We start from the raw sequence: 19,122 nt of genomic DNA, 5'->3' as shown, positions 1-19,122 counted from the left end.
TTTTCACCCTGGGCAGCTATCACGTCGTACCTTTCGTATTGCATATCCTATATCTACGAAAATATTTTTTAAAAATGTCTTCTGACACGAAGTTGCACTGAGCGCCTATATACAAGAGGGCGGTGGCTGGGATATTGTTCACTAGAACTTCAATTTTTGGTAGAACTAAATTTTTTACAATGACTGTATTGAGCTTTTCGGTAGAGAGATTTTCTTGGTCGTGGGATTTCTGCAACCTCTCATCCGCAGAAATCCGTTTCCGTTTAAATCTTCTTTTTTATTCTTTTCAGGGCCTTCCTACTTTTCCGTTGATCTTCGTACTTTCTACCTGGCTTACGGTTGAACTGTCGACGTTCATAGTGGTTTGGTCATTCATAGTGGTCAAAATCAAATGATAGGTCAAACATTCCTTAAGAATCGCTTCTTTAAAAAGAAAGGAAAAAAGGGAAACTATGAAATCTGTATTTCGCTTAAAAGTTTCACGGGGATAAACAGTTGTTTATCGAAGATGGTGTAAAAATAAAACAAAGTAATCATTATTGTTGAATTTTGCAGAATACAAATGCTTACGAGTTTAAAAATGCAATGCTTTTATTACTTTCAAATACAGCTAAAGGTATGATGATAAAATTAAATTTATATAGTAAAAATTATGCAGGTTATAGGAGGATTATAGGATTATCAGGATTACAGAAGCAGGAAACACAAAAAATCAGCTATTTTTCGCGGGGTTTCGAGCCACCATTCTGCTAACTGACAGCCGGATGGATTATCACCTATACCACGACAACACGCATAGGGGAACGCGGTAATTCCTTATAAGGGCACAACAGTAACATTTAATTTTAAAATTATTATTTTTATGTCTTTCTCATTTATAAGACTTTTTTTAATCATCTTTTCATGTACTTATAAATTGTGCTTTATTGTATTTTCAATGAAGTAAACTTAAATTTAGCAAACTTCAATTTATTTCATATAACAGTTATATTATTTAGAAAAGGATATTTTAATAGCTATGTCTTTCATGAACTTTCGTTTCTCAGTGCAATCTATGAACAAAACGATACTGGCAACAGGTAAGCAGACTCTGGAAAAATTTTATTTCAGTCCCACCCATCAAAACCCCAATAGTGATGGCACTGTAAACGTGACATCTTTGATTTTTAGAACCTTGCATGCTTTCATGCTCTGTCAAGAAATTCTTCAAAGCATGGATTCGAAAAAACTTTTTTTTTATGTTTTTTTTTCCGGATTCTTTAGCTTCAGCTTTCTAGAGTACAGTATGTAAAGCAAACACTGGAATTCAAAGTGGAATTCCTCTTTTTTTATGGAAATGTGCTGTATCTGAATCACGACGGGTTTTCCTTATTCAAAAGGGTATTGATGTGGTGGAAATATTCACGTACCGTTTCGGCACCTTGAAAGTGACGTAAAAGATTAGATGCATTTCTGAAATTGTTTTGATGGTCATCGCAGCGAAACTGTATTTACACATTTTGCTTTTAGGAACCGTCTCCATGAATATATTAAAGAAAAGAAGGCTATATGCAGAAGACAGTTGCTAAGGCTTAAAAGATGATCCGATGTGTATTGTTTTAAATCTTGAGAAACTAATTTAAAAAGCAATTTAATGAAATTAATGGCTCGTTAAAATAAAATAACCATAACATAAATTATTTTACTGTTAGTTTGTACGATCAGGATTTTCATCTTGTTTAAAGCAGACCGAGGTACTTAGAACATTTAGTTTATTTCAAGAATGGGGTTTGGTTTGATTTATGTGATTATGGCAAAGCACACTAAGACTACATGAATGAGGAATGCCTTCACGGAGGACGTTCTATGGGAAACTGGCTCTGTTTCAAGAATGAAACCAGCACTTTAGGTTTTCTATAACTCGAAATGTTAGGAGAAATTAATATTCATTGAAGACTGAGAAAAGGAAGTTTCACATTATTTTTCACACGTACTGTATATTCCGGCCTATAAAGCGTACCTATTCGTTAACATAAGGGCGCGTTGTATACCAAACTATATTTTAAAATTTTGAGGTATATTCGCTATACAACGCGCCCTTATGTTAACGAAGAAACCTGAAAGACACATGTACAATGCTCTTATCTTTTGAAGCCATTCATTCAAAAATTTCCCAGAATTTCGAATAATGCTATACTGAACTGAAAAGAACCATAACATGTGGCAAGGATTATTCTTAAAATGATATAAGTTTTGTGCATTCTGAGATAAAAAATGAATGAAATGTAACGCTGTTAAGTGAACCTAGGGCCAGAGTGTCGCTATGGTAAACAAATATAGTGAATTTTAAAGAGTGCATTTATTCTATTGTGGTTTATGCGCTATCGACGAAGTAGATTTAATTCAATCCAATAAGTTTAAATGAAATGCAAGAAAAAATGGGTAATATTTAATATTCTCTACAAGGAAGTCATGTGGTGCACACATCAGATTTTTTCAGTTTGTGTAACCGTCAGTGCAGCGCTAATAAAAATTCTCATTTAAATGTTTCGTTTAGTTTCCCTACTTCTAATAAGACGTCAGACGGGACGAAAAATAGTCCGACAGTTTTCTACATTTAGCGATGCCCAAACCCGCAATTTGAAGTTAATAGCACAGCCTTAGCCAGGGTTAAGGCTGTGCTATTATTGAAGTTAATAGCCAGGGTTCTTGTAAAAAGTAAAATGTGATAGCAATGATAGTATGAGATCAAATATGGATTTATATTACTATGAACAAATTATGCCCCCTATTCATCATCATATTCCAACATATATAAAAATATTCATTTTCATTTTCCCTGAATATTCATTAACTGAAGTGTATACAATATTGTCCAGCTCCCGATGAACAAATTACTCTTGCATTCCAGATATGCAAAGAAAAAAAGCTAATTTGTCGCTATTTGGTACCGTCACACAAACTATGGTCGCTCATGTTCCTCTTATTTATTTGTTCCCATAAAATTCTTGTAAGCACTAATGCTGAGGAAATAGTGCACGCCAAAGAGTATTATTCATACACGAAACTGGAGTCGCTAGGCAACACACGTTAACTTCAGGCTAAATATGGGTGGCTTTGTCTGTTCTTAACCTTAAGCAATGGTGACATTTTCTATTCCTATTATACAAATATTTGTCTCTACTACATATTCAGCATATGGAGTGATTATCTAATAGCTTAATGACAGACAAATATTCTCGGCATTTCTCAACAACACTTTCATGGGAGAAAATTCCATTGTCGTCATTCTGAGACTAGGTTTGGTACCATTCTCATTATAGCATTCTTAAACCACTTTTCACGAAGATAAAACTTGACAACTAATGGCACAATTTTCCAGGATTGCCTCCATAACGTACCTCCACATTCGCTTTGTAAATTCGATCCCTTCCTAGCGCATGAGAGATACCCTCGAACTTTTCCCTAAAGTAGTGTTAAAATAAACAGCCTTTATTTCACTTTCATCGCGTTACAGTTTATGATATTATAAGTTAACTATCAATGGATTTCCGGCTCATTACACCGTAGTTAGTATTACCAATGAACTACAAACTTAAGACATAACCAGTCAACTGTAAATGCATATTCTTATTGGACGCAGGTTAACTTTTTGAATCAGTTCCAGTTGTAATACATAACATACTGATGTTTTCCGGATACATTGTTTCTTCTCAAATAATAGCCCCAAGGTTCAGGAAATTCAATGATTTCCCCCATTATTCATATAATTAACACGTGCCAACGTACTTCATATATGAGTTATTCATCCTGGATATTTTTTAAGCTAGTATTTAGTTTTAGTCAAATTCATCTTTTGAATGTTTGCAGTATTATAGTCATTGCGATCTGTAAGAATGCTGAACGCTGGTTATTTGGACGGGTTCAAGGTTTTCGTGGTTTCTCCCATGTGTAATGTAAATACAGATCAGTTTTCTTTAGAAATCCTCCACGAAGGCATTCTTCTCTGAGACAGATAGCCCTTGCATTATAAGGTATTTCTCCCTCCTTCTTGGCATGCCTTCGTGGTGTGGTGGTCTGCACGCGGGGCGCGTATTCCAGAGATCCGCGGCTCGACTCCCGGCAAAGGCAGTTGCTCATTTTCATCTTTCCTGCTTCCAAAATATACCTAATGTCTCTACAGTGGCGCCCGAACTAAAAGGGTTGCGGATGATGATGGTTCTCCACACCCAGGATTTGACGAGTGGGTCCCCTAAAAACCCCATTCGCCCTTTAAAAGGAGAAGTATATAAGGTATTTCTCCCACCTTTTTGGCATGCCTTCGTGGTGCGTGGTGCGTGGTCTGCACGCTGGGCGCGTATTCAAGAGGTCCGCGGTTCGATTCCCGCCGAAGGCGTTGCTAATTTTTCATCTTGCCTGCTTCCAAATTACCTAATGTCTCAACAGCATGTTTCGCGATATTCTTAATCATCATTTTTAAATAAAATTGGAACCATTTGAAATATTTCGTAACTCAAAAACTTTGAAAACTCATTTTATTGATAAAATATACAAAAGGTAAAATTTGTTTTTTTTTTTTTTTGGATTCAGTTCTATTTTTTTGGCAATTCAGTTCTTAGGAAAACACTAAAGTTCAGTAATATAACAATAAAAGTTCAGGGAAAAAATTCTGCTACCAACTCAGAGATCGATTTTTACCTTTCTGTTTTGAGGATCTTTGAAGTATTTCTTCTGATCTTGAAAAGAAAATATCCTGGAGGATCGACTGCTGTTCAGCCCATAGGTTTTCATAATCAAAGAGCTCTCAGAGAAGTTCTCAAAGAAATAATTAAATCGTGTTTCGACACACTGCACTTTTTTCTCATAATATTTCTCTAGCATATTTAGTTTCACTTGTGCTAGAGGACTTCATTTAAAGTGAAAGGATAAAAGTAATTACATTTGATATAAATGCGTTTAAGGAGTTCTATTCACACAATTAAACTGAATTTGAGATAAGATTTGAAAAACAAAAGCATCCAACATACATGATGTTTACAAATGAATAGAATATTTATAATAACTGATTACAAGAAAAGAGCAGGGAGATATTTAATTCATGTCCATAAATCGTATACATTAAAATGTATGTAAATTGTTTTCATATCGAAGTTGTAAAAAATTTGTGTAAAGAGAATATAATAAGTGGAACGGTGATGCTAGATGAAGAGACAAATATATATCGAAGTTACCGCCAACAACATACTGGATCCAGCCATATATATATATCTAAAACATACTAGTATGCAAGACTAAAGTTACAAATTCATTTTTCAGTATACATGAAATTGTTGAAAAGGGCGTTTTGCGGTCAGAATAATAAAAAGCTAACTCAAAAGAATGATGATCCATATTGAGTCAGAGAGCACGGTGCAAGGCAACTTTAAAAGAAGAAAGAAAGGCTCCTTTTCAGGTATTCTTCTGGAAGTGAAAAGTAGACTGACTGCATTATGGCTACAAGCAAACATCAGGATGAATTTACATAGAAAAAACTCAGATGACACATTTATATCACATTCATACAGCTTGCCAGAGAGGTTTAATCGAACCGTCTTTAGCAAACTCTTGCTGATAGTTTCTAGAAACAAACAGGACTGAGACCAGAAATTGCTTCTTGGACTATCACAGTGCTATCCACATGCTCTCTGGTCGGATCTTCGTCTGGGTTGTGATCTCTTCTTTGGTCACCCTTCAGATGCGCCTTCCTCTCCTAAAGATTACGTCCAAGATCTTCAGGCACTGTTTGAATTAATCCAAAGTTCTGCACGAGAGCGAGTCGTCTTGGCAACGGAGAAGATGAAGACCCGATACTGCACGAGAGTTACAGGTCAACGATTCAAGGAAAGGTGACAAGGTGGGGTTATTGAATCCAGTTCAAAGGAAATAACTTTCTCCTGAACAACAATCACCCTAAGACGATCCTTACACAGTCCCTAAACAGACTGAATAACGTCGTAGTTCAGGTACGCAAATCGTCAAATTCTAAGCCTAAATCATTCATTACAGCATTTTTGCCACCTTAATATGGTCACAATGCGTAGTCCCCATAATGTATATAAAGTAAATAGTATACTAAGACCATGGTCCTACTTGTATATAAATTTGTAAATTTATCCATTTATTTAATGATTTAGTATTTGATTTGTTTTATATAGTTTTCTCAAATTATTGTTTTAATATTGCATTAATTTTCCTTAGTTGTAAGTATGGCTTCCTATTCCATAGATTATATGCCCGGGGCGTGCAGTCCATGATAATGGGGTAGTGTTACGAAATTTGTCTGCATGTAAACAATTCTAGAGAAATTACATGTGAAATTGTAGTATATTTTGTATAACGTAACACGAAAAGTCTAAGAGACTCTTCCAGAAAAATGGTATTACAGGGGCAAATCTATTTAACATTGAGGTAAATGGCTATCTCACTAAATCTCCCAGTTTCACCAAGCTGTCGTTGTTTTATCGCCAGCTATGTTTTGTCTTCAAATTTGGTGAGAAATTGTCAAACTTGGCGACATTTTGATCCGGTCCCTGTATGACAGTAATTAAATAATTATAATTGATTTCTCTATGTGCCTTTTCTATATATCTCTATTCTTTCTATATGTGCTTATTGCATAACCGTATGTGCCTTCCAGTAATTTCAAGAAAGTGAAAGTACTCAAAATTTCCTTGCTACCTGTAGAAAACTATGTAAGACCAGAGAAAGCATCAGATCTCAGTTATTTAGTTCAGTGTTGAGCTCGGAGTATTGAGAGTTCTGCATGAGAAATTTGCCGTTTGTATGCGCTTTGTATTTCGCTGTGTTTAACGTTCTAATTAGTTTGAAGTGCAACTACTATGTTTGTACGCTGTCATACAGAGGACAACTGCTCGAGTTTTTTTAATGGGAGAGGAGGAAGTTCCTCTCTCTCGAAAAAGTGTGTGTCCCAAGTGCTTCTTTTCTTAAAAATCCAAGGTAAAATCCGAACCTTAAATCGTTTTTTTTTCAGGTAATTTTAACAGAATAATTAGTAATGCTGTTTTGAAAGTCTCAAGTGTTTCCTTTCTTAAATATAATTTTTATCGAGTTAGCATTGGTTCTATGCGAATTCAGTACATTACAAACCCGTACGCGCACAACAATATACTAAAGTTATGAAGCATGATTGTATTGAAAGATATTCAAGCACAAGTGTTACTTAAAACGCAAGGGTGCGCTAAGTTACGGAATTTAAATGTTATCTAAGAAAAATAAACCAAAATGGAAATTGTTATCGAACTTGCATCGTTGAAATTTTTCTCTTCTTAACTTGTGAAAGCAGGCTTTAGTCAAGTCAATAATTTACAGAGAACAAGAAACCGGTGAAATATTTTTGAACAAGGCGATATAAAAGTTAATTTAAGCAACTTTGTGCCAAATATTGAAAAATCTTGCATCACGACATCAAAGGTAGTATTAATGTCATCAAGAATAATTATATCAAGCATTTATTAAAATCGACTTTTTGTGCAATTAGAATCTGTGATTTTATTTATGTTTGTTAAATTAAAGATAATAATAATGAAAAAAAAAAAAAAAAAAAAAAAAAAAGATAAAGCAAAAATTAAAAACAAAAACAATTTTTTCAAGACTTTTGCTAATATTCTTTATCTCTTGTTACCTTTAAATTATTTACGTGCAATTATTTGTATTATGATTATGTTGCATGCTATATATAATAAAGAAAACTGTAAGAAGTTGAAGATCGATGAAGAAAACCGTTCTTTTAAAGCAAGTCGATGCAAGGAAAAGTTTGGGAGTTCTTGATTTAGACGATGAATTAATATAGAGCGTCAGCAGGATTGAGGTCGGCTGACGCTCTGTATTAATTTACGGCCTCAAGTGGAGATCCTTAAGTCGTTACAATGTCACAAAAAGTGGAATTCATGTTATAGCATTGTTTCCATTATGGCTATCATCAACAGAACGCGAAGCCAAGAGACAAGATGATACTTGCCAAGGATCGATACCTGACATTAAACTTACGACGCCATACAAAGAGTTAGACGGCCCTTTTAGAATATTTCTGCTGCGTCAGCCTGTTCTACTAATCATATCTACACAGACAGACTGTACAGAGGTGCCTATCAGAGGAGGCCCTTTATCCCAATAGGATACAGTAGGTATTTTCTTCAACAGACAGAAGAAAATAATTGTCTCTTGGGATATACAAAAAAAAAAAAAAAAAAAATAACATATATAACAAAACATACACATACAAAAAAAATATTCTCTTTAGTCATTAGTCAAGGTCATCACACAGAATAATTCTTGTCCAGTTTTCACTTGGGAAGAACCTAAGGCCTATTATTATCGTTCCAACATTAGGGAATTGACCCATTTGGTGGACGTAAAATCGTTGTGTAAAAAGATATGATGTTGGAGATCGGGATCAGGCCACGTCTTATCTTCGATGTGGGCACTGTGACTGCACAGGTGACAGGTGACAGCAGGACAGGGCACCCGGACGGCTTTCTATGACTACTCGGGTATTACCCTGGCCCTGCAACCATCTAGAGACTTCACAGTTGTAAGACGCTTTTATGCCAATTGTGTTTATTGCATGTGCCCTATTCCGGCCTGCAGAGGTCTATGCCCATTTTTTCTAGTTTGTCCATTATTTTGTTAAGCTTTTGCCGCGTGCCTCGATGTTTTACGAGAAGGCGTTTGAAAGGCAGAACATTGGTAGTTGGGAATTTGATGTGCCATTCTGCTGTTAAGGGGCACTCCGTGACATAATGGTCTGGTGAGCCCACGTTGTCACAAACACATATATCAGTTGTTGCTAGACCCCTTTCTGCAAAGTACGTCGGAAATGGGCCGTGGCCTGTTATATATCGCGTGAGGTAGGGCGCTGAGATGAGCCGGTCCACCTCTACCTTGGGCAGGAACTCATATGCTCTGCGGCCTTGCGGGATTTGGTCCCATTCATTCTGCCAGTTTCCAATGGCGGACTCCTCTATTTGCCTCTTTAGGCATGACCGGGGCAGGGGCACCTGAATCTGCTCCGTTTCCTCATTTTGGGCAGCCTTCTTGGCAAGAGCGTCTGCTGCTTCATTTTCCTGGATTCCGGCGTGCGCCTTCACCCAGGAAATTTGGATTCTCATTGATTTTTCTTGTAGACGGAGGACTTCTTGCAGGTGCGAGATTAGTGCGGAGCGCTGGAGAGGGTTGTTGATAGCATAAATGCTTGACAGGCTGTCAGTAAATATCGTAGCTCGACTCTGCCGTGTGTCAATTGCTCATTTCACTGCCTTTGTGAGGGCAACTACTTCCGCTTGGAACACTGAGTTCTGTGCGCCCAGACGGCCCTTCCATTCCTTTGCTATGTTTCCATTTATATAGGCTATATAGGCACTGCCTACACTGTGACTGCACAGCATTACTAGGTTCTTGAACCTTACGTAAGAGTTTCACAGGAAGCTGTTCGAGAGGATTTTATTTTTGTAGATGATGACGTTAGGCGCCCGATTTTCTGAAGGGAGATGATATGCGACGTATGGTGTAGCCAACGAAACATGCCAGGCCTAAATCCTATAAAGCAAGTTTGCGATGCTATAGGAGAGGATTGCACGAAGTTAAAACCCCCCAGTGTACTGCAGATATTAAAATACTCGCTTTTAGAAGAATGAGATTTACTGCTAAAATCTGCAATCAACAACCTCAGTTACAGCATGACGGCCTGACGTGAGGTTCGTAAATCTGTACTCGTAAACACGTTTATTTTGTTGTTATTTTATATTTTACTGTCTCAGACAGCTTTTATTACAGTTAAACGATCATACGTATTCGTAGGTATCGCATATATTTTGTGTTTTGTGGAGACCAATTCCTTATTAAAGAAAAAGAGCAGCATTGTTTTAAATTTAAGTTCTGGTATTTCGCATTCAAATAGATTATTTTTTATTTTAACAATGCTGGTCTTTACCTGTTACTGGTTTATTTTAACAATACTGGGTATTTGAAAAAAGGGCATAATATTTTTCAGAATGAATTGGCCCTTTTATGATTTTACTTCTGATGCCAAGCAAATACAACTGCTATATGTTTGTGAATTTTTACCTTTATGATTTTTTTCAAGAATAATTTTATATTTTCAGTTATCTTCTTATATCTAACTAGTCCAGTAATTATAATCCATTCAAATTTTGTACTTAATTGCCTTTTTTTAATAATAATACTTCATGATATAGTAACCATCAAATCATAGCCCAACATGATGAAATTACGAAATAAGTTACGAAGATCGGAAATGCTGTCTCAGTGTTTTTTAAGAATAGGAGAGAGAAAACTAATTATTATTATTTCTTTATAGGGAAGAGAATAACTGAAGCGTAAGATATCCAGCTGTCGGCCATTACTGGTTGACACGAGTTTCATTCAGCAGCCGTAAAACAATGAAATAACTTATTATTAGCTCATTCATTAGTCTTCTAAAAGACTAAGGTTGTACACTAGAATGTATAGAGAGGAAGAAATTTCTAAGGAATATTTCGATATATTTTTATCACAATGAATGGTACTTGTCTTATTTCTATACATTATAATGTATGGTATGGTGTGTGGTGTATTTAATTATGGCAAAGCACACGAGGGATATCTGCCTAAAGGGAGGGATGCCTTTCGTGGAGGACTTTCTAAGGGAAACTGGCTCGTATACACGTTACACATGGGGAAAACCACGAAAACGCCCATGCAGCCAGCCCGTTCGCGGGATTCGAACCTCAGATCGAACTACCAGTGTTCAGCGTCTTTACCGCTCGGCCGCTGGTGGGCCACGTATGGTATGGAATTAACAGCTAGTGAGTTTCGTAAAACGTTTACTCGTGCTCTCCAATTAAATTTCAAACATTAATTCTTTTCCATTTTTTTTTTTTTTTTCATTTCGCAAAATTCAGCTTTGACAAATAAAGACTAATAAATGTTACAGTAACATGATTTCAGAGTATAAATGAATAACCGGTTTGGAAAAAATCGTGATTTCTAAGATCGTGAATTTCTATCGTGAAGTCTAATTCCTATATTTTTGTATCATGAACGTGGCCTTTAATATCACTTATGAAGCCAGAAAGGAATAAAAAGGGAAAAAATCTGCATAATAAATTATACTGCAAAAATGGACTGAGAAGAAGATTAGGCTGCAAATTCAAAATTGAATTCAAAAGCGAAATGAAATAAATTTAACACTGAACGATGACTGAATGATTTGAATGATTTTAACAATATAATTAAAAGACGTATTCTCAAACTAAACTGCTTACTTAATTTATATTATTGATTTTGTTTCATCCTCCCATTAAAAGATAAAAATAAATTAATTTCTTTTGCATCATTATGCTATATTAAAAACTTTGGATTTGTATAAACATTAAACATTAAAAAATTAAAAAACATTTATTAAACATTAAAATTATTATTTATTAAACATTAAAATTTTATTATACGCATACTGGGACAGAAATATACGAACTGGAGATTATTGTTCCTTCTGAAGTTTTAAAATTTTTTCTCTACTGCAAATTCCGTTTCTTAAGGTAATTTTAAGAGAATAATTTGTGCGTCTCCTTTGAAAGATTACAATATTTTTTCATGAACAAAAAATAAATAACATTGGGGGGTCGTCTTGGATGTGTTCATAAGTGAGTCTTTTATAGTTTAACAATAATTTGTTAACAGGTTTAAGACACGGACATCACATATAATCATAGTTCATATTAACAGCAGAGTTTATATTAGAGGGTGTTGGTTGCAATAATATTTTAATAAACTGTTAAGTTTTACGTTTTTAAAAAGAGATCATATATCCCCACATTAAAACATGCTTGAGGCCAGTCAAAAATTTTAAGAAACTACGCATGTCGTTACATACCTGTTAAAATTTATAAACGATATTTTAAGCAGTTTTATATAAATGATTTAGTATTTAATATGAGGGTTTTATTTCTGACTAAAAGTGAGTCTATAAAAGGAATTTTTAAAATTTAGCAATTTTTCTTTTTCATTAAGATAACCAAATATAACAAAATTATTCACGTTCAATTACGAATGATCTAATTCTCTTTCTTTTTTTGCATTTTTTATTTGTTCAAAATAAAATTCAATTTCCTTTGAACTAAGGAAATTAGAAAAATCAACATTCGTCGTTAGATTTATCATTATCAATATCGTAGTACTGCAGTTTTCTATTTTGGGATTTGGAATTTCTTTGGCTATTTGCTTTGTGCATTCAAACCGGAAAGCAGAATTAAGTATATTTAGAATCCCTTTATAATTTTTATCATGAAAAAAATAAAAATGATTCCTGCATGAGTAAAATGTAGTACCTGTTCGTAAAATATTATTGAACGAATAAAAAAATTACTAAAAAAAGAAAAAGAAACTTTTTACTTATAAAAATGAAAGCAGGATGATCAGGAAGTTACAAATTTTAATGTAACTGAATAAAGCAGAAAAAATTATAGTAATTACATATGCGAGAATATGATATATTAAAAAGTTAAATATTACAATAAGCATTAAATCAAAATTAAAGAAATCACAATATCAGCTAAAAAATGTATCAAAATATAGGTTCGTACCTGTATATTTTGAATTATCTTGCGTGCGAACTAAATTAAGTTTTGCTTAAATCAAAATTTGCTTAAAATAAATATGATTACTTTTTAACAAGGAAAAGTAAATTTGTTCTTTAATGAAACAAGATTTTGAGAAACAGAAATATAGCGCAAGTATTTACTTGGTTTTGAGGGGAAAAAAATCCGCGTTACTTCTCAGCCGTACTTCATTAAAAGTAACAAACAAGAAAATGTAACTTCCGATGAGACTGAAATGCTATCTAGCGAATTCGTAATAGCAATGCAATATATCATCGCAGTCGTTAGCTGCAAGTATTTTTCTTCTCCTGTATTTGCTACTTGATCCGACATAACAACTTCCTGGAGCGGCACCTTTGATCTTCCTGGCCCTACGCCTACACCTGCTACTTTCATCAATTCAGTACCTCTTCTTGATATATTTTGTTCTCAACTGATTAACATTTATTCAGCTCTTTTCTAACCAAAAAAATACGTTAGAAGATTTTTATCTGCGTGGAATAAATTCGCTTTTCGTACAACTGGAGATGTAAATTTAGCGGAGTATTGCATAGTGTAATTAAAATTGTTCAATAAATAGAAGTTGTTTTAAAGTCGGCATATAAAAATTTTCTTCAAGACCTGGTATAACTGTTAGTGTTATTTGAATAATTGTAGTTATAAAAATTTTTAACAACTATAAAATCTTGTCTAAGACTTATTATTGCTAATTCATTTATTTAACTTTCAATTAAGTACAAGTTTGCTGAAAGAACCGAAATTACTATATTCGTGAAACACATACTGTTCTTTATGAGAATCTATGACACAATATTAAAAAGTATAACAATAGAAAAAGCTTCACTTCGGAAGCGTTTTAAGAGAAGTATTTTTCTCTGATATGATATATGATTATGTTAGTAATTATCTTTAGTTCTTAATAGTTAGTAACTTCACAGAGTTCTGCTGTATCTAGAAGTTTGTGTTAAACTGCTACAAAACCTACCAGACTGATAGCGACTTATTCCTTCGTCTGAAGCAGATCGCAGAGTCCAAGAAGGTTAAAATAACCTTTTTATTTAAGTCTCAAATAAGCAAAAAAGCCCAACATGGGCGACAGATGAACTTACGCAATTTGCGAGTATTTAAATTCAGAGAACAAAAAGTTAAAGTCAAATGTAGGTAACGTAGTCTAAGAGTACAACACACAATAATCTACTTAAGTTTGGTTCAGATATTTAACAGTGCGTATATTAAACGTCTGTCAGGAAGACCGAGAGTTAAGTGGAATACAATTTAGGCAGAGCTCGCGATAGTAACAGTGAGACGCTGCTGCCTAAAGCTTTAATATAAACATACAAAACCCCGAGGTTAAACATATGAAAACAACTAATTTGCATTCTGGAGAGGAATACGGAAAGAATAAGTTACAGTAAAGGCTTAAATTTAATATTTGTTTAATTATCATAAAATACCTTACAGCTTCTATATTGGTAATATTCATGACTTATTTTATAAATAACCGGTCATTGTAATTTAACGAGCTACAGGTTTCTTATTCCGTAAGCATTTTAGTATCAACTAAAACATATTTATACCATCTGCTGTAAAATGTGTAGTTTATGCAAGACGACTGAATGAATAAGACCGTTTGTTTTAAGCACCGGCAACTCGACCCGAGCTCCAATGCTAGCAAGCGGGCTATCTGCTTGTGTATTTTCGTGGTTTCTTGTGAATGACAGTCAATTTATCTTAAATTCAGCCATTAAGACACACCTTCCTTTAGGCAAACAGCCTTCTTGTACTTTTCGATAATCGAATAATCAAATGCAAGTCAATCCTTTTAAAATAGATAGCGTTTTGGGTAAAACTGTGGCTGTCCCAGCGTTAGCTCAGTTTCTTCGGTATTTTTTGTGTCCCCATCTGTTAGTATAGAACAAAAATGAGGCACGACTTGGCTTCAGTGACCTTGAAGGTGGTAAATGAACTTGGGATCAAATTTCTTGTGTAAAAGTCTAACATGGTACCTCCATTGCAAAAGATCACCTATACAGTCCGTTCTGATATCTGAATATCGTTTCTTATGTAAGCGTCTTACCGGTCCTCGGGACCGTTACACAGTCTCCTTCGAGTATTTTATGTTTAATATGAGTGTCTAGCGTCTGGTCATCACGTTAGAGCGCATGTTGCGAACGTAGGTGATGCGTTAGTGTGCTCTGTGCTATGATGTGTTTTATTGTTGCGTTGGTCGATTGTGGCGTCTGTGACGTCGTTCACCATTTGGCCCAAGCGGGCGTAAATGCGTGTTCTTGCAACACCATCGAGAGTTAAGAAAGTTATATCACTCTCATCGCTCGAATTCCTAACGCCACTATGAGGAGAACCTTGCAACTGGTAGCTTTGACCAAAGAATTTGAATTGGTTCCTCCTATTCATATTCTTTCCTCCTAATTTTATTTCTTTGACTTGACCGATATCTTCTCGTGCTGAAGGCAGTGTTGATTCGATCGATGACCATTACTAGAGAACGTTGTTTTCCACTTCTTGTGTTTTCCTTTTTGGATTAAACCATATATTTATATCATCATGCCTGCTAGATGTTGCCTCCCGGGATGTAAAGGAATATATAAGGGACAGCCGAAGGTATCCAGCTTTTCGTTTTCCGAACGATCCAGATCTCCGTAGGAAAAAGGCTATCTATCGAAAAAAGTTTCAGCCTACGAAAGCTTCTACGGTAAGAAAAATATATTTTCGTTATTACTGATTATCTTATTAAATATCAATATTCTCATTAAATATTTTAATATATATTATATTGCATATCATTCACTATATTTATGTAACTGAAGTTTTCATTCTAGGCAAGAAATAGTTTTAAAATATTAAGAGATAAAATACGTTTTAGGGCTAATCTTTAGAATATGGTAACAGGTAGTTTGGCAACATTTTGATAAGGCGATAAAGGTTACTAGCTAGGACTTGAGCAACAATCTGAGAAGTACACAGTTCGAATCACAGATTATTTTGTCTCAGGGAAATGAGAGATCATGAGACATGTAATGTGACATTTTCCGGAAAATTCCAATGGGGATTTTAGCTAATAAGCACTTAGAAACAATTTCGCTGCTAAAGTGCAGAATCTGTCACTTATTTGTTTAGCGCTTTTTTACAAGAGTAATAAGAAGAATTGGATTTTTGTCAATTTTCTTTGACTTTTTAAAGTGAAAATAGGTCGATGAAATGCCATTTTTGTGCAATTCTGGGATGTTTTTTGAAGTGAAAATAGGTCGACGTGTGCATGGATACCGTGTATATGTAATTCTTAAAAACGCGGCAAGCAGTGGGCGATTCTACACTTTCTCCCAATTTCGCACCTAATCTTCGTCATGATTAAGCACTTTTGTTCCATAAAAGCTCTAGCATAAGCGTAATTTGGCTAGCAGATTGTTGGAAAAAATGTTGAGTAAAAAAAAAAAAAAAAATGCCTTTACTTCGTGAAAACAAAATGGCGTCCAAAAAAAAAAAACTAGCAGGTTGCTGTAGCAAGGTTGGTCGCCAAAGTTTCGCCAAAAAATCGCCAAGTTACCATAATGTAAAGATTTACGAATTTAGCTATATATTTTTATATGCAAAATGTCAGGGGATTTTAAAATTTCAGTAATCTCCTTACACAATTGAATGACAATATCCTTTTTGGTGAACATATATTTGTAATGAAGAAATTTATAATTATTCTAGTTATATTTCTAATCCTATGTACATTTATATTCATTCTAACATACTGTAATGTAGGAGAGATTGTTATATTAATGTCGAGGCTCTCAGTTTGCGTTTTAGGAGCAATAACTGTCATGATATTGAAAACTCAAAGCAACTTATTTTTATCGGTACGTAGGGATCCACTCATCTAAAGAAAAATAAAAAAAATAGTCCATATAAAATTGAAGAACTGGTGTCTGTTTTCAAAGTCTGTAATATTTAAAAGAGAATAATTAAAAACATTGTTAAAAATTATATTTAATAATTTAATGGTAAAAGTGTAGTTTAGGGTACCCCTTGGCGAAACTTGGCGATTTTTGGCGGTACATGGATACCGATTTTGTGCAATCCTTTGACTCATTATTTTCCCTTGCAAAGCGGCGATTTTTAGCTCAAAAATCTCCGCTACACAAAGCCAAAATAACAAGATAAACAATTGCACAAATTCGGTATCCATGTACACATCGACTTATTTTCACTTAAAAAAATCCCCGAATTGCACAAAATGGCATTGCGCACTCTTTAATGTGTACTTTCCACCAAGTGAGGAATTAGATCCACTATTAATAGAAATCAGCACTGTCGTCAGAAAAGGGAACAACCAAATCTTATTAGCAGGTGATTTCAATGCTTCAAGTCCCTTATGGGGGGCGCGAGGGGAAAACGTAAGTGGCAAAATGGTTTTAGAATATGCAATGACAAACAGATTAAGCATCATAAACACGTCAGACTCACCGCCCACCTTTCGCACTATAAAGGCGGAAGGTTGGCCGGATTTAACCATGGTTTCTTCCCAATTAGCAAATCAAATGTCAGAATGGCATGTTATGGACATTCCCTCTCTGAGCGACCACAGAATAATCAGCTATCTAATGGGCGCTCAGTTAACTTATACTCTGAAACAGAAGTTCAAGACAGCTTATGGAGGACATCAGAAGTTCCTTAATTTGCTTCGTCCTTATGTAGGTCAATTGATTTTCAACTTCCAAGCAAGCAACACCATAGACGGACTGGATGATGCCTACAGGCATTTAATTGGAACTCTAACAAGTGCAGCAAAACAAACGTATAAGAAAAAAACACCCAGCCAGAAGAAAGAACTTTCCTGGTGGAATGACAAACTAACGGCAAACAGAAGCAGAGTTCGGGCGCTCAGAAGACTGGCACAGTCAGAAACAGATTCCATACAAAGGGACCAAAAAATGCAGACGTACAAGAAGGCACTTGCGCAATACAAACTACAGATAATAAAGGCCAAATCCGACTCCTGGCAGAAACACTGTAGTAGAATACCGGAAATTTTTGGGAAAATACAAAAAATCGCCGCAGGTAAGGTCTTTAGACCGACTCAATTGACTGCGAATGTGGCCCCTGACGCACCAAATACAAGAAATATTCTCTCGGTAATACTGAAAACGGTTTTTCCTTCAGATGATCCCGCCAATGACTCAGAAACGCATACATTAATAAGGACGCAATTTCAGGAAAAATTCTGGTCTTCCAAAAATGGAGACTATCTCCCACCAACAATAGAGGAGGTAGACTTAATCATAAATGGTTTGGCAAGGAAAAAGGCACCGGGGCCGGATGGCCTAGACAATATAATACTCAAGGCATTGCATAATGAGTTTCCAGAGCTGATCCACTCAGTCTGCAAAGCATGCTGGAAAGTAGGACACTTTCCGAAAGATATGAAGCTGGCAGAGATCGCTCTGTTTCACAAAAAGGGGAAAGATCCCTCGGATCCGACCTCCTACCGCCCGGTAAGTCTCCTTCCCACAATTAGCAAAGTTCTAGAAAAAATCATTCTAATGAGGCTAAATTATTTCCTGAATAAAAGTTCAGTAATTAATAAAAAACAGTATGGCTTCCGTGAAGGAATATCTACGGAACAGGCAGTAGCAGATCTCCTGAAAGTGCTGAAAAAGAACAGAGAGGAAGACAATCACTCAATAGTAATATCTATTGACATAAAGGGAGCCTTCGATAATGTCTGGTGGCCTGATGTAACAAAAGAATTAGATTCAATCAACTGCCCAATTCAGATCTTAAAGTTGATAAGGAGCTACCTTGAAGACATACAAGTTCAAGTAACTACAAACGATGGAATAATCCAGCATAAACTGGAGAAAGGCTGTCCATAGGGTTCCTGTCTAGGGCCAACCCTATGGAACCTAGCAGCTAATTCAGCGTTCCAAATTTTTGAGATGGAGAGCAAAATACATCTGCAAGCTTTTGCGGATGATTTCCTTCTAGTAACTTCGGGAAGAAAGAATATCGAGAAAATTACACAAAATGCACTAACTAGGTTCTTAGAGTGGGCACAAACACATAAACTTACTATTTCAGCAGAAAAAACTACCATGCTATTTATAGGGTGTAAAAGAGTAATGAAAAGAAATCCTACCATTAGACTCAACGGTAGCACTATAAAATGCTCTTCAAACATAAAATACCTAGGATTTATCCTCAATAATAATCTCTCTTGGATTCCCCACTTAAAAGAACTCAGGAAAAGATGTATCGCACTCACAAACACAATGCTACGCACAACAGGACTGCAGTGGGGAGCACCACCATGGGTGCTTAAGAGGTGGTACCAAGCAATAACAGAAAGAATTGTTCTCTACGGCGTAGCGATCTGGGGAAATACACTCAACGTAAGCATAACGTAAGTAATAACGTAAGCATGCGTAGATTACTCCTGTCCATGCAAAGGCTGCAACTCTTGCTCATCTGCAAGGGCTACAGG

The sequence above is a fragment of the Stegodyphus dumicola genome, chromosome 1 (genome assembly GCF_044657685.1).
Source record: "Stegodyphus dumicola isolate Sdum_Otavi_A_Nest chromosome 1, ASM4465768v1".
In the NCBI taxonomy this organism is placed as follows: domain Eukaryota; kingdom Metazoa; phylum Arthropoda; class Arachnida; order Araneae; family Eresidae; genus Stegodyphus; species Stegodyphus dumicola.
The sequence above is the reverse complement of the archived record's forward strand: the minus strand, read 5'-3'. Positions refer to the sequence as shown.